We start from the raw sequence: 15124 nt of genomic DNA, 5'->3' as shown, positions 1-15124 counted from the left end.
ACAAAGAGATAGTTAACCCTCTGTTCTGAGGGAGTGCTCGAGTCCCGGCTTATAGTAATGGTAGACATTACGACAGGAAGTAGACCGCGGTGATGAAGAGGAAAAAATGCAGTCCATCAACGTGGAAAGCTTAAAACAACTGGAACACGTCTTATGAACAGACTTACATTTACAACCTATATAAAGCTCAGTACTGCCAGAATTATATAGGATCAGGAATACGACTTTGGACACGACACAATACAAGACGATTGTAGTCGGGACAAAATGCAATTTAAGCTTATGCATTTAAAGGTAGCTTGAACACTCGTCAGAGTCTGAAATTAGAATAACGTAAATGGGTTCTAACTGAGAATAACTCGATACCGACGTCAGGAAGTACAACATAAAGTTATCTTGTCTGTTTGAGTTGAATGTAAGCAACCCGTCTTGACGGTATCGATATTGTAGGATTAAACCTTTATGTATGTACATGCATAATGCTCTAATGTGCGTTAAGACTACAACGACGGATGTTTGTAACTTGATTAACGCCTCGCTCAGCAACATAGCTGTTATATGACTGCGGGCTGTAATGAATCGATTCTGGACCAGGAAACCCAGCCATCGTCATCATGAACATCGATCTTAGCAACTGTTAGAATTATGACAAACATAAAACAAATCACGTAGCCTCATCACGCGACTCCGTTAGTTGCTCCTACAAAAGGTATTGTCGGTTTATCCGACAATCCCTTTTGTACTAGCAACCATGTGTTTATGAGGATCAGGGTCTCCTTTCACGAAGCAAGCATTACGAAGGTTAACCTTAACTCCCATTCTTTAACATTGCTCTAAGGTTACTCAGTGACTTACGATCACGTTAGTGCTTTGTGAAAAGAGGCCCAGATCTTATTAGCGAAAGGTACATTTATAAGCATGATGTCGAACGCCTTGGTCATACATAGGACCTGTCATTGTGCTGGATGCGGTATAGTTTCAGTTCAGTAGATCTCGTACGTGACGGCAGTTATAGCTCGTAAGAGTCAACTGTTATTGAATCAGACAGGGCACGACCTCAGCACACGTAATCAGGAAAGGCCAAGTGTAGGTCGTGTCCGCTGTTGGCGAGAATAGAAGCCCTGATAACTGAGGGATGCTCGCGTCATCTCCTTCCACTCCGACTGTCAAACCAGCAATCTACTTATCACGGCTGTGCTTTAGCGACAGTACACCATGAACGGTTTAATTTATACTAACCGTATATGTTAATATTCAATGGGTAGAGTGTCTGAAGTGGTTTTGCTGAATACGGCAGATGTAGATGTAGTTATTTATCAACATGTCTTGATGAAGATCAGTTCTAACCTGGATTTCCAAGGATCGAATCCATTTTGAAATTTACCTTGCAGACGTTTTCATAAAACCAACCATATTGCATTGGGATAACTGCTTAAGATATAACTTTATAAATCTTCTTCTTGAAGCAGATAACTTTAGACAGCGGTAAATGTTTCTTATGGGAAGAGTATGTAATCGATAAAAATAAGACTTTTTTACGTTCATGTGCCGCATGGCTTGCGGTGAATAGAATATCCGGTAAACAAGTCAACATCTCAAAGGAATGTTGCATGCTGATTGATGTACAGATATTAACAGTTTTCGACAATATACTACTCTCAACTGCACCCCCTACCCCCATAAACATTACCTTCATATACACTAAACGCCAAAAGAAACGTGACGGAGGTACCTATCTTCAGCTGGCGTTGTGATGCGTGGACGTCCACGTCTTGGTCTGTCTACGGTGACCCAGTCTGACCGAAGACCCGAAGAAGTCTTAGAACCGTGATACGGTGGCATCCGAGGGCGTTGGCAGCAGCATTGTATGTCGACCCCATCTGCATCATCCCAGTAGCTCTTTCTCTCTCTTCAGCTGTTAATCGTGGCATATTTCTCGTTCTTGTGTATCATATCATGCATTCTAGTCTCTCTTTATACCCTATAGAATCATTCCACATGTGAAATGGATGCAAATACCGCTTGAATATTTCTGCTGCGTTTTGGCGATTGATATTGTTATGGTCACACAGAAAATGGAATAATGTTAACAAAGCTAATTTTAGATGTTCCTGAACACTTTTTCACAATACCAAAGACACGTTTTCCTTGTTATCACTAATGAAAATCAACAGAGAATGTTTTAAAAGACTATAATCATAGGGATGATCATAGGCGGATCCAGAAATTTTGAAAGAGGTTCGAACCCCCTGAACCCCACCTTGGCTCCGCCAGTGCAAAACATTAACTTCAATGTGGTCATTAGTCATTAGTTGCTTTCCAATTTTACACTCTTCAACAGTTGTTTCTCGTTTTAACAGTTGGAAAATGGTGACTTGAAGTGGTTTATCTTTGTCTCAAAGCAGAATTTTATTTCAATGTTTCTTTTGGACATCGAAATCACTGTTGTTGGTTTATTTCGACATGGACGAAAATAGGACAATTTAATTCTTCTGAAAAGGATGCATTTCACCTAAACATGAATGCATTTGATAATTTTTGTCTAATACCTTCTAACATATCTTTGATAGTTTTTCAGTAATTCATAAAGGTAGGAGGATAACGTTTCTTTTGGCGTGTAGTGTATAAATTGATCGTAAGCGTGGATGGTAGCTCCAACTATTGAGCTTTATAAGCACCATTTCGTCAAGAATATCCTTATTTTGCATACATTATTAAACTTCTTCACCAGTTAAGTTATTCACACATGTATATATGTAGGATAATATGAATTCCAATATAAACATCTGTAAACCCAAACGGAAATACCGTAAGGGAATTTAACAAATCTACGACAATGGCTGATGAATGTTCATCACTAGTTACTATCATAAGTCAATTTACATCTCCAGAATACAGAACCGAAAACAACTGAAGTCTTCTTTTAAAGCAAAACGTTAATAAAAAAAACCCCAAGTGCTTTTACAAGACAGCTATTTAAAAATACGTGACAACAATATTTTAGTGATATTATAGATCCATTTGAATTCATTTCAGCTAATTCCACATGGCATGGTATTGCCAGACGGCTGTCATCGACCACTGTGTAAACAAGAATCGATCGCGACTCTTCAGGTACAATAAATTGAATGTGATTCCTAAAACGTGATATAGAAATGACGTCCCCGTTGTCAAAATGATCCATACTTAAAACACCATTGAAACCATTCTTTCAGTGCAAGTTGTTTCTGTATGTGTAATCAATACACTACCTTCAGTTATTGCTATGATTTGGAGGTTTAAGTTATGGCGATACCGATTAGAATTGAAATATTTGAGGAATGACTTTCTTGTACCCAAATCAAAATTTTATGCTGTGGTTACCATGATGACATGTGATGAACACTCTTCTTTCAAAGCAAAACGTTAATCAAAAAACAACCCCAAGTGCTTTTAGAACACAGCTTTTTAAAAATACGTGACAACATGATGACATGTGATGAACACTCTTGAGGGAAATCAGAAAGACAGGGTATGACTTCCACATGATGTTTATTTTATAAGCGTAAAATGTGTTGCCTGAAGCGAACGAAACGTGCCCTGTTAGAGACTGTTGATCTTCTTTCATTCACTGCTTTTATCGGACGCTTGTAGTTACTCTTTTAATTCAGTGTCTTTTTGTATAGGAGGCGTCACGTCATTCTTCAGACGCAGTCAGTGGACACGTGCCAAGACTTAAAAATAATAATGAAAGGCCGAAACAACAGTTTTGATGAATTAAATTTTTGAATGAATTTACTGTTTTTCTTCAGTGTGACTGAATGTTGATGCTGAAGGATTAAAAGAACTCACGTGACAGATCTGTTTTACTATATTACCACCAAGGACACATTTATCCACTTGCAGTCGATGTGAACACACCTGTTAGACGCGAGCACTCGCCCAAACTCAACTCTACACTATCTCATCCCTTGTGTAAGATGTTACAACTGAATACATGTAATTTCTTAATGGAGTGACCAGACAGTAAAATGGGCATTCCATGTTGCTTGAAGAAGCCAATCTGTCAGCAGGTAGACGCATCACGACTTAATGGTATGTCGAATGAGGTTTTGCTGTCATATGGCGGTGTTATGTATGACAACGTTGTAACTGTATGACATTGTCTCTGTTAAGATTCAGGAGACGTTCATAACATTTGTTTTAACAATAATTATCTGTCTGGAAAATACTACTGTCTAACGTAGGTAGTGATGTGGAAGTTACTATATGTCGGGGGCGGTGGGCTAGCCTAGTGGTTAAAGCGTTGGCTCGTCACGCCGAAGACCCGGGTTCGATACCCCCACATGGGTACAATGTGTGAAGCCCATTTCTGGTGTCCCCCGCCGTGATGTTGCTGAAATATTGCTAAAAGCGGCGTAAAACTCAGTCAGTCAGTCAGTCTGGGAATCTTCTGGAACAGCTAGAGACTAAGCCAACACTGAAACGAAACTTTCAAGAAGTGGCCAAGCAAATATCATCATCACTGACTTCCCTGTTATAACCACTGTAGTCTGTCTCACAGTCCCTGAACCATATTAATTTCCCTACTGCCAAGCCTTCTCTGCAGTGCTAAAGCCCTAAATAAAGCAAGTCTAGATTTCCTCAGGTTCAGGGTCTGTTAACATCTGCAAGAAAACTAACTCACTTTGGGGGTCGGATTAGAAAGTAAACATATCTAACTACCATGGCTGGCCGGACCAACATCCTCACCAGTGGTCTGGAATCTTGCCTCACATTTTCATCTGTCAACTCTTAATTAACAAGCACATTGGGTGACATGAAGCTATAGTGGAGGCCTTGTGCACAGTTTCTGGTCTTGAAGAGACAAATCAAGCAAAATCTTGGGGAAAGGTTCCTCCTGAATGTTATGTTGTAAAAAGTATAGTTTCATTGTCTGACTTGGGTCCACACATAGCAGCCCAATTGTAAATGCGGTTAAGGATTTAATTGTAATTAAAACAAGGGTTATTTTTCTTATTCCTCATATAAGATTATTGTGTGAAATTCTGGTGTGTTTTGAGTATCTCTTTTTATCTAATTGCTCAACAGTAAAACATGGCAGGGACCTAGCACTCGTGAAGAGTGAGTGAGTGAGTTTGGGTTTACACCGCATTCAGTAATATTCCATATATGGCGGCGGTCTGTAAATAAGTCGAGTCTGGACCAGACAATCCAGTGGTCAACAGCATGAGCATCTACGCAATTGGGATACGATGACATGTGTCAACCAAGTCAGCAAGCCTGACCACCCGACCCCGTTAGTCGCCTTCTCGTGAAGAACCAAATTCAAAAGGCACAGCATCTCGGAATTAAATCTGTTTACCTTCGTGATGTGATTGAGGCATGCAAGGTGAAATCTAGTGAGGAAGATCTAGTATCTAGAAATACCCAGAACATCTTCAAGCGTAAGACAGACGCTGGCCTTTTCACTTCCATTGAACAGTTTGTTTAAAAAAAGGTGGTTATCTATATCCTCTTCGCATATTATACACATGGAAACTTTGGAATTTGGAGATAAGTTCAAATTCATAAATAATTTTGTTGGTGTTCCAGACAGATCTTGCACCTTGGTCATCTAATGTCCAAGTGACATTGTGGGCTGCAAGTTTCCCAACAGTAAAATGTTAGGCAGTAGGGGCACTTGACCGGACCACATGAGATGATGACAGCATGGAGATAGGACAGGGCTTAACAGGAGGGCCAATAAATATGCCTTTCACTTATAGCGTTATCTGATGGTTGTATGATGTGACTTCTAATTGGTAATGACCCCAGCACGTGTAGCCCCAATGCAGATGTTCTTAGTCTCTGAATCTCTGGTCTCCATAGGGCTCCTTTTCAATATAAATGGGCTTGTTTGTTACTATCAAAATTATATATATTCAGAGACTAAGCCTTAGTCTATAACCACTGCTATGATATTTTATAACCGTACTGCCACTATGTTGTGTATTGGCATTGCGATTACGTTCCAGTAATTTGTATTATTTTGTAATATTTTGTTATACATTTTTTCTGCAGTTCATTTCCAGTTAATTAGATGATACAATTGTTAATGGTATCCCATTCTTTGTTGTTTCGGTCTTAATTCATTTGCATGTGGATTCCAGGGTTAATGTAGACTTTGGAAGTCGATACGTAACAGATTGACTTAAACTGTTTTCTCTGTGGCATGTCTGATGTTAACAACCCTGACTTGTCAATGAGTGACATGGGACGCACAGGAAGCAAAAGGAATTGTTTGAACTGCTTCGTGGTATACGACGTTTGATTTCTTGTATTTGTGTTTATTCATTCATGCAATTGCAACAATATATGGTATTTTCGTTTATGCTATATATTTACACTTATTTATTTGTAGTTTCATAATTAGTTTGTTTTTCTGGCTGTTGAGAGAACGAAGAAAAAGCAACTTCCCACAAACAAGTTAGTTAGATATAAGCCGTATGACAATCGATAGTTTGTTCATATCAACCAATCCATCAAGCACTTCATACAGGAAAGTAATGTCGGTGACTACTTGTGTGACCACTGTGGTACTTATCACGATCTGGTACTATGTGACCATCGCTGGCGATATATTTCCGTCCCTGACATACAAGTCAGTCGTTGAGCTACTTCACCATTAGAGTGGACTGGTTTGCTCGAACAATGAACATTGATTTTATTCAATGTGCAGTTATTTTTTGCTATTTGATAACACACTTGACAACGCTCTGTAGAGCCTGCATATCATCGTGAGCTGAAAGCTGGAGACCAACCATGATCATTACCACAATCCCTGCTATAAGCGTTCTTTACCATCATGCACGAATATACTCGTGCATTTTCCAAGGGATTGTGACCGCCTCCGTGGTGGTTAGAGCGTCCGCCCGGAGAGCGGAAGATCGCAGGTTCGATCCCCGACCGCGTCATACCAAAAGACGTTAAAATATGGTACTTGTTGGTCCCTGCCTGGGGCTCGACATTAATGGGTACAACAAAGACTGGTCGGCTCGGAGTCAGTATAATGTGTCTGAGTGGGGTATCAATGCTTCACTGCGGCATGGTATCTCAGTGGGCTAGCACTATAAAACCAGCTTAAGTCTGAGCTAGTACAAGCAGCCGCACATACACATGCACACGCATGCACGTCGTCATATGGGCGAAATATTCTCAAGCACCACGTAAAACCCAATTTCACCTCACCTCCAAGTGAATGTTAATTTCTCTTGGTATTGATCTCAGTGTGGCTGTAAATATATACATCTAAATGCACTACCAGATACCGCGAATATTTTTGAATTACAGTCCAATGAAACATTTGGAAGAACATCTAAGGAAATCTGCAGGCGCCTCCTATCTGATCAGGAGAAACATATATGCCCTAGGCATGTTATATATGTGCATGAGAATTTAAGATGGATAATCACTTAATAAAGGACTACTACTACTACTACTACTACTCCTACTACTCCTACTACTACTACCACTACTACTACTACTACTACTACTACTACTACTACTACTACTACTACTACTACTACTACTACTACCACTACTACTACTACTACTACTACCACTACTACTACTACTACTACTACATTTGCAATCACTGATGACTTGAAACTAGTGTACTAGAATGGTTTGAAGAAATGTGACGTTTTCATAAGGAAAAGAGGGACGGGGGACAGAGAAAAAGACAACAAAATCTAATTTTACTTTCAGGTGAGCTAAAATCTGACCATACAAACAAAAACGCGGTGGTCATGGCATCAGCACTTTGAACGTCATCCAGCTCTCTGAACGTCAACCTGCTCTTTGAACATCAATCACAACTTTCAAAGTCACCAAGCAATCTAATTGTCATTAGAGTCTCATCGGCAACAATTCTTGGTCCACCGGAAACAGAAGTAATGACTATTCCGGAATAAACCAGAGAAGAGTATTCCCATGTGAATATACGCTTCTTGTCCCTTCAAGAGAATGAGTGAGTTTGCTAGTTTTTTAGTTGTTCCTAGAATTCAGCTCAGATGATGACTTCAGTGGATGATGCTCAGATGATGTTTTAGTTCTCACAAGAATTGTAATACTATATATTGTAATACGATTGATGTTTATTGTGCGCTCGCCCAAGCTGCAGGGAACAAGACACATTAATTGTGCACACTTAAATTACTGTGCATAAAAGATTGATAATGTTATACATTACTTTGAATTCGAAACAGTACGGAGTAATAGCTTCAACTCACACCACTGCCAACGCACAATGCAATATTCAATGACAATAAAAAGGAAAAATATTTTGATTTATACAGAGAAAATAATGTACGTGTCATTTCAACTCAGCTGAAAATACATGCTAATAAGCAGTGAAGACACCAGCAACTGAGAACCATGTACATGTATTTCCTTCCATGTTGCAAGAAATTGAATGGATTGTTCATTTTGCATGTTATCTTGAGCTGGTCCTTGAAGGCAGTTCAAATGATGACTTGAAAGAAATGTAACGGTGAATGTTTCATTCCCAGCACAAAATGTAATGCTAAATGAAACTTTAGATGATACAATGGACCAAAATGAGTTCGTTTGTCAAAATACACTCTGTGTAAACCCCACTTATGTGAAAGGAACTTTGTCCAAATTCCTCTGATATATACTCGGTCTAATGCTTGTGACAGTGTAAACGTCTGAAAGCAATATATATACACAAACGGCGTACGTAATTGTTCATAATTATATTCCCACTACACCCAATGCAGCACAGCAATAAGTATGAGTTTGAAAAGTTTAAAAGTCTGTAAAGTTCTCCCAATCCCCACGTCTCCCCGCAAAGCACCTCATCTAACACTGTGTAATGACAAGTGACAACGGTTCAAGTGCTATTTGACGTGTAGATTGCCGAGCCCAAATAACAACTGTGATGAAGTAGAGGAGACAGCACCAGAGGAGCTGCAGCAGTATGTCGGCATCACATTTAACAGAGGCAAGAGAGTCCTCACATTAGATGCAAACCATTTATATTGAGAATGTCAACGATGGGTGTTCTTTGCAGTGTATTTTCATACTGACAGCACGTCGCGGCTTTATTCTTGTATTTTCCACTCCCCTTTGCTGAAAGCTATGTTATTGCTAAGGTGATCATAACTCATATACCTTAATGCAGGCTTTTGATAGTCGTAACGTAACTCCGAATGACAAAGCGATATGATCCCAACGACGATCGCACGCCTTAAGGCTTCGTGTATGTTAACTGAGTATTAATCATCTTTCTTAGTGCTAAAATCTCTTTCTGGATCATATGACGAAGACCTCATTATCACAGACAAAAGGGTAAAACCTTCACCTGTGTCGTGCAGGTAAATCATGCTAGAAACACCAAACGCATATTGGTACTTCCGTTTGCAACGACACGTCTTCAAAGTCAAAAGCAGAAGTCACATAAACAGGAAATTAATCATATCGGCTGTCTGTTAAGGACACCATTCCACTGTCTCTTATATATGATCTCAATTTTGCCAAAGGTACGTTCATTTTGCTATCGTTTCCTTTACTTAGCGGATGATCTGTAGTGGTAGTTTGGCCTACGGGAATGCGTAGATGTATACGATTCTCATGTAACTACAACAGATGGCTTTCTTTGTTTTCCCAATTTGCTGGTTGGAAAGGACCACACAACCATCTCACTAATAAATGAAAGAAAGCATGTTAATTTGCCCAATCTACGACCCAGTCCGTTTGGCACATTTACAAGACTAGCGACACTGCACCGCTTGATGGAAGGCAATGATTAAATGAGGAAAACCTTAGACAAGAAATTATGTTCAATAAACTCTTAAATGGGTTAATAATTTTCCGACACCAAACTGTCTACTTTCATTTTAAATGTAATGCAATTGTACTAAATAACGGTTCCATATGAATGTTTAATATTTAGAATGCATGAATTTAATACCATTCATTTTGTTGCAACGTTGTCGATAAATGGATAGTATATCATTGGTTTGTTTGTGATTGTTGCTCTGACTGTGCTGATCACCATCCACATGTAGTGCAACTTCATTGTTTCGATCAAATGTTGTAACCACCATTCCCTCGCGCTTTGAAGTACTTGTCATTTGTACATTGTGTCATGTTTTGTCTCGATTAAAAAAATGTATTTACTTAAAAAATGATATGGTCTTAATTATTGACTTGTTTCTGACTGTAGCAAAACATACAATATTAGTGCCAACAAGTGATACCGTGAAGAGCTATTTTGTTAAAAACTGGTTGTCTTTCTACCTATACTGAAATATCACGAAAATCATTTGAACAATTTGATATAACCATACATATAGAACTTTCATTATAGATAGAAAGCAGGACAAAAACCTAACTGATGTTGTGAAACGATAGCACAGAAGCTGAAAGAAAAGTAAATTCTGTCATGACACTCTGTACACAAAAGGCTTAGATGACTTCAAATGACATTGAACTATTATATAACACCACACATACCTCACGGTAAAAACACCACCTTTCTTTTGACAATGATTTGAATGCAATGCTTATGATAAAGCCTCAATGATTACAGGTCGAACTCTCTAACTTTCCTTGAGTTATGCCCAGAAAGCAATTTCCTGCCTTAATTAGAATCTATCGCGGACAATTCGGGTGTTCAAATGTCAAATGCCTATTCCGTTCCCTCTCCGGCTGCTTACTTGTAGTTTCAAAAGTATTTTTCTGGCTGTTGAGAGAACGGGGAAAATGCAACTTCCCACAAACAAGGGAGTTAGATATAAGGACTTTAGATTGTTACACCACCCGAAGCCACTTATAACAATATCCCGACCCAATATACCAGTGGCATGACAATCGATAGTTTATTTATATTAAGCAATCCATCAAACACTTCATACAGGAAAGTAATGTCGGTGACCACTTGTGTGACCACTATTGTACTTATCACGATCTGGTACTATGTCTGACCATCGCTGGCGATAAATTTCCGTCCCAGACATACAAGTCAGTCTCTTTGAGCTACTTCACCATTAGAGTGGACTGGTTTGCTCGAACAATGAACATTGATTTTATTCAATGTACAGTTATTGTTTTGCTATTTGATAACACACTTGACAACTCTCTGTAGAGCCTGCATATCATCGTGAGCTGAAAGCTGGAGACCAACCATGATCATTACCACAATCCCTGCTATTAGCGTTCTTTACCATCATGCACAAATATACTCGTGCATTTTCCAAGGGATTGTGACCGCCTCCGTGGTGTAGTGGTTAGAGCGTCCGCCCGGAGAGCGGAAGGTCGCAGGTTCGATCCCCGACCGCGTCATACCAAAAGTCGTTAAAATATGGTACTTGTTGGTCCCTGCCTGGCGCTCGACATTAATGGGTACTGGTCGGCTCGGAGTCAGTATAATGTGTCTGAGTGGGGTATCAATGCTTCACTGCGGCATGGTATCTCAGTGGGCTAGCACTATAAAACCACCTTAGTCTGGGTTAGTACAAGCAGCCGCACATACACATACACACGCATGCACGTCGTCATATGGGCGAAATATTCTCAAGCACCACGTAAAACCCAATTTCACCTCACCTCCAAGTGAATGTTAATTTCTTTTGGTATTGATCTCAGTGTGGCTGTAAATATATACATCTGAATGCACTACCAGAAACCGCGAATATTTTTGAATTACAGTCCAATGAAACATTTGGAAGAACATCTAAGGAGGCGCCTCCTATCTGATCAGGAGAAGCATATATGCACTAGGCATGTTATGTATGTGCATGAGAATTTAAGATGGATAATCACTTAATAAAGGACTACTACTACTACTACTACTACTACTACTACGACTACGACTACGACTACGACTACTACTACTACTACTACTACTACTACTACTACTACCCCTACTACTGCTGCTGCTACTACTACTACTACGACTACTACCACTACTACTACTACTACCAATACTTCTACCACTACTACTACTACTACCACTACTACTACTACTACTACCACTACTACTACTACTACCACTACTTCTACCACTACTACTACTACTACTACCACTACTTCTACCACTACTACTACTACTACCACTACTACTACTACCACTACTACCACTACTACTACTACTACTACTACTACGTTTGCAATCACTGATGACTTGAAACTAGTGTACTAAAATGGTTTGAAGAAATTCGACATTTTCACAAGGAGAAGAGGGACGGGGGGCAGAGAAAAAGACAACAAAATCTCATTTTACTTTCAGGTGAGCTAAAATCTGACCATACAAACGGAAACGCGGTGGTCATGGCATCAGCACTTTGAACGTCATCCAGCTCTCTGAACGTCAACCTGCTCTTTGAACATCATTCACAACTTTCAAAGTCACCAAGCAATTAGAGTCTCATTGGCAACAATTCTTGGTCCACCGGAAACAGAAGTAATGACTATTCCGGAATAAACCAGAGAAGAGTATTCCCATGTGAATATACGCTTCTTGTCCCTTCAAGTGAATGAGTGAGTTTGCTAGTTTTTTTAGTTGTTCCTAGAATTCAGCTCAGATGATGACTTCAGTGGATGATGCTCAGATGATGTTTTAGTTCTCACAAAAATTGTAATGCTATATATTGTTATACGATTGAGTTAATTGTGCGCTTGCCCAAGCTGCAGGGAACAAGACACATTAATTGTGCACACTTAAATTACTGTGCATAAAAGATTGATAATGTTATACATTACTTTGAATTCGAAACAGTACGGAGTAATAGCTTCAACTCACACCACTGCCAACGCACAATGCAATATTCAATGACAATAAAAAGGAAAAATATTTTGATTTATACAGAGAAAATAATGTACGTGTCATTTCAACTCAGCTGAAAATACATGCTAATAAGCAGTGAAGACACCAGCAACTGAGAACCATGTATTTCCTTCCATGCTGCAAGAAATTGAATGGATTGTTCATTTTGCATGTTATCTTGAGCTGGTCCTTGAAGGCAGTTCAAATAATGACTTGAAAGAAATGTAACGGTGAATGTTTCAATCCCAGCACAAAATGTAATGCTAAATGAAACTTAAGATGATACAATGGACCAAAATGAGTTCGTTTGTCAAAATACACTCTGTGTAAACCCCACTTATGTGAAAGGAACTTTGTCCAAATTCCTCTGATATATACTCGGTCTAAAGCTTGTGACAGTGTAAACGTCTGAAAGCAATATATTATATATACAAATGGTGTACGTAAGTGTCCATGAAATTATTTCCACTACATTCAATGCAGCACAGTAATAAGTATGAGTTTGAAAAGTTTAAAAGTCTGTAAAGTTCTCCCAACCTCAATGTGTCCCCGCAAAGCGCCACATCAAACACTGTGTAACGACAAGTGACAACGGTTCAAGTGCTATTTGACGTGTAGATTGCCGAGCCCATATAACCACTGTGATGAAGTAGAGGAGACAGCACCAGAGGAGCTGCAGCAGTATGTCGGCATCACATTTAGCAGAGGCAAGAGAGTCCTCACATTAGATGCAAACCATTTACATTGAGAATGTCAACGATGGGTGTTCTTTGCAGTGTACTTTCATACTGACAGCATGTCACGGCTTTATTCTTGTATTTTCCACTCCCCTTTGCTGAAAGCTATGTTATTGGTAAGGTGATCATAACTCATATACCTTAATGCAGGCTTTTGATAGTCGTAACGTAACTCCGAATGACAAAGCGATATGATCCCAACGACGATCGCACGCCTTAAGGCTTCGTGTATGTTAACTGAGTATTAATCATCTTTCTTAGTGCTAAAATCTCTTTCTGGATCATATGACGAAGACCTCATTATCACAGACAAAAGGGTAAAACCTTCACCTGTGTCGTGCAGGTAAATCATGCTAGAAACACCAAACGCATATTGGTACTTCCGTTTGCAACGACACGTCTTCAAAGTCAAAAGCAGAAGTCACATAAACAGGAAATTAATCATATCGGCTGTCTGTTAAGGACACCATTCCAGTGTCTGTTATAGATGATCTCAATTTTGCCAAAGGTACGTTCATTTTGCTATCGTTTCCTTTACTTAGCGGACGATCTGTAGTGGTAGTTTGGCCTACGGGAATGCGTAGATGTATACGATTCTCATGTAACTACGACAGCCTGCTTTCTTTGTTTTCCCAATTTGCTGGTTGGAAAGGACCACACAACCATCTCACTAATAAATGAAAGAAAGCATGTTAATTTGCCCAATCTACGACCCAGTCCGTTTGGCACATTTACAAGACTAGCGACACTGCACCGCTTGATGGGTGGCAATGATTAAATGAAGAAAACCTTAGACAAGAAATCATGTTCAATAAACTCTTAAATGGGTTAATAATTTTCCGACACCAAACTGTCTACTTTCATTTTAAATGTAATGCAGTTGTACTAAATAACGTTTTCATATGAATGTTTAATATTTAGAATGCATGAATTTAATACCATTCATTTTGTTGCAACGTTGTCGATAAATGGATAGTATATCATTGGTTTGTTTGTGATTGTTGCTCTGACTGTGCTGATCACCATCCACATGTAGTGCAACTTCATTGTTTCGATCAAATGTTGTAACCACCATTCCCTCGCACTTTGAAGTACTTGTCATTTGTACATTGTGTCATGTTTTGTCTCGATTAAAAAAATGTATTTTCTTAAAAAATGATATGGTCTTAATTATTGACTTGTTTCTGACTGTACCAAAATATACAATATTGGTGCCAACAAGTTATACCGTAAAGAGTTATTTTGTTAAAAACTGGTTGTCTTTCTACCTATACTGAAATATCACGAAAATCATTTGAACAATTTGATATAACCATACATATAGAACTTTCATTTTAGATAGAAAGCAGGACAAAAACCCAACTGATGTTGTGAAACGATAGCACAGAAGCTGTACCAAAAATACATTCCTGCCATGACAATCTGTACACAAAAGGCTAAGATGACTTCAAATGACATTGAACTATTATATAACACCACACATACCTCACGGTAAAAACACCACCTTTCTTTTGACAATGATTTGAATGCAATGCTAATGATAAAGCCTCAATGATTACAGGTCGAACCCTCTAAT

Source organism: Haliotis rubra, unplaced genomic scaffold (assembly GCF_003918875.1).
Source record: "Haliotis rubra isolate DU_JTF1 unplaced genomic scaffold, ASM391887v1 Scf18, whole genome shotgun sequence".
Taxonomy (NCBI): Eukaryota; Metazoa; Mollusca; class Gastropoda; order Lepetellida; family Haliotidae; genus Haliotis; species Haliotis rubra.
This window is presented reverse-complemented; position numbering follows the sequence as displayed.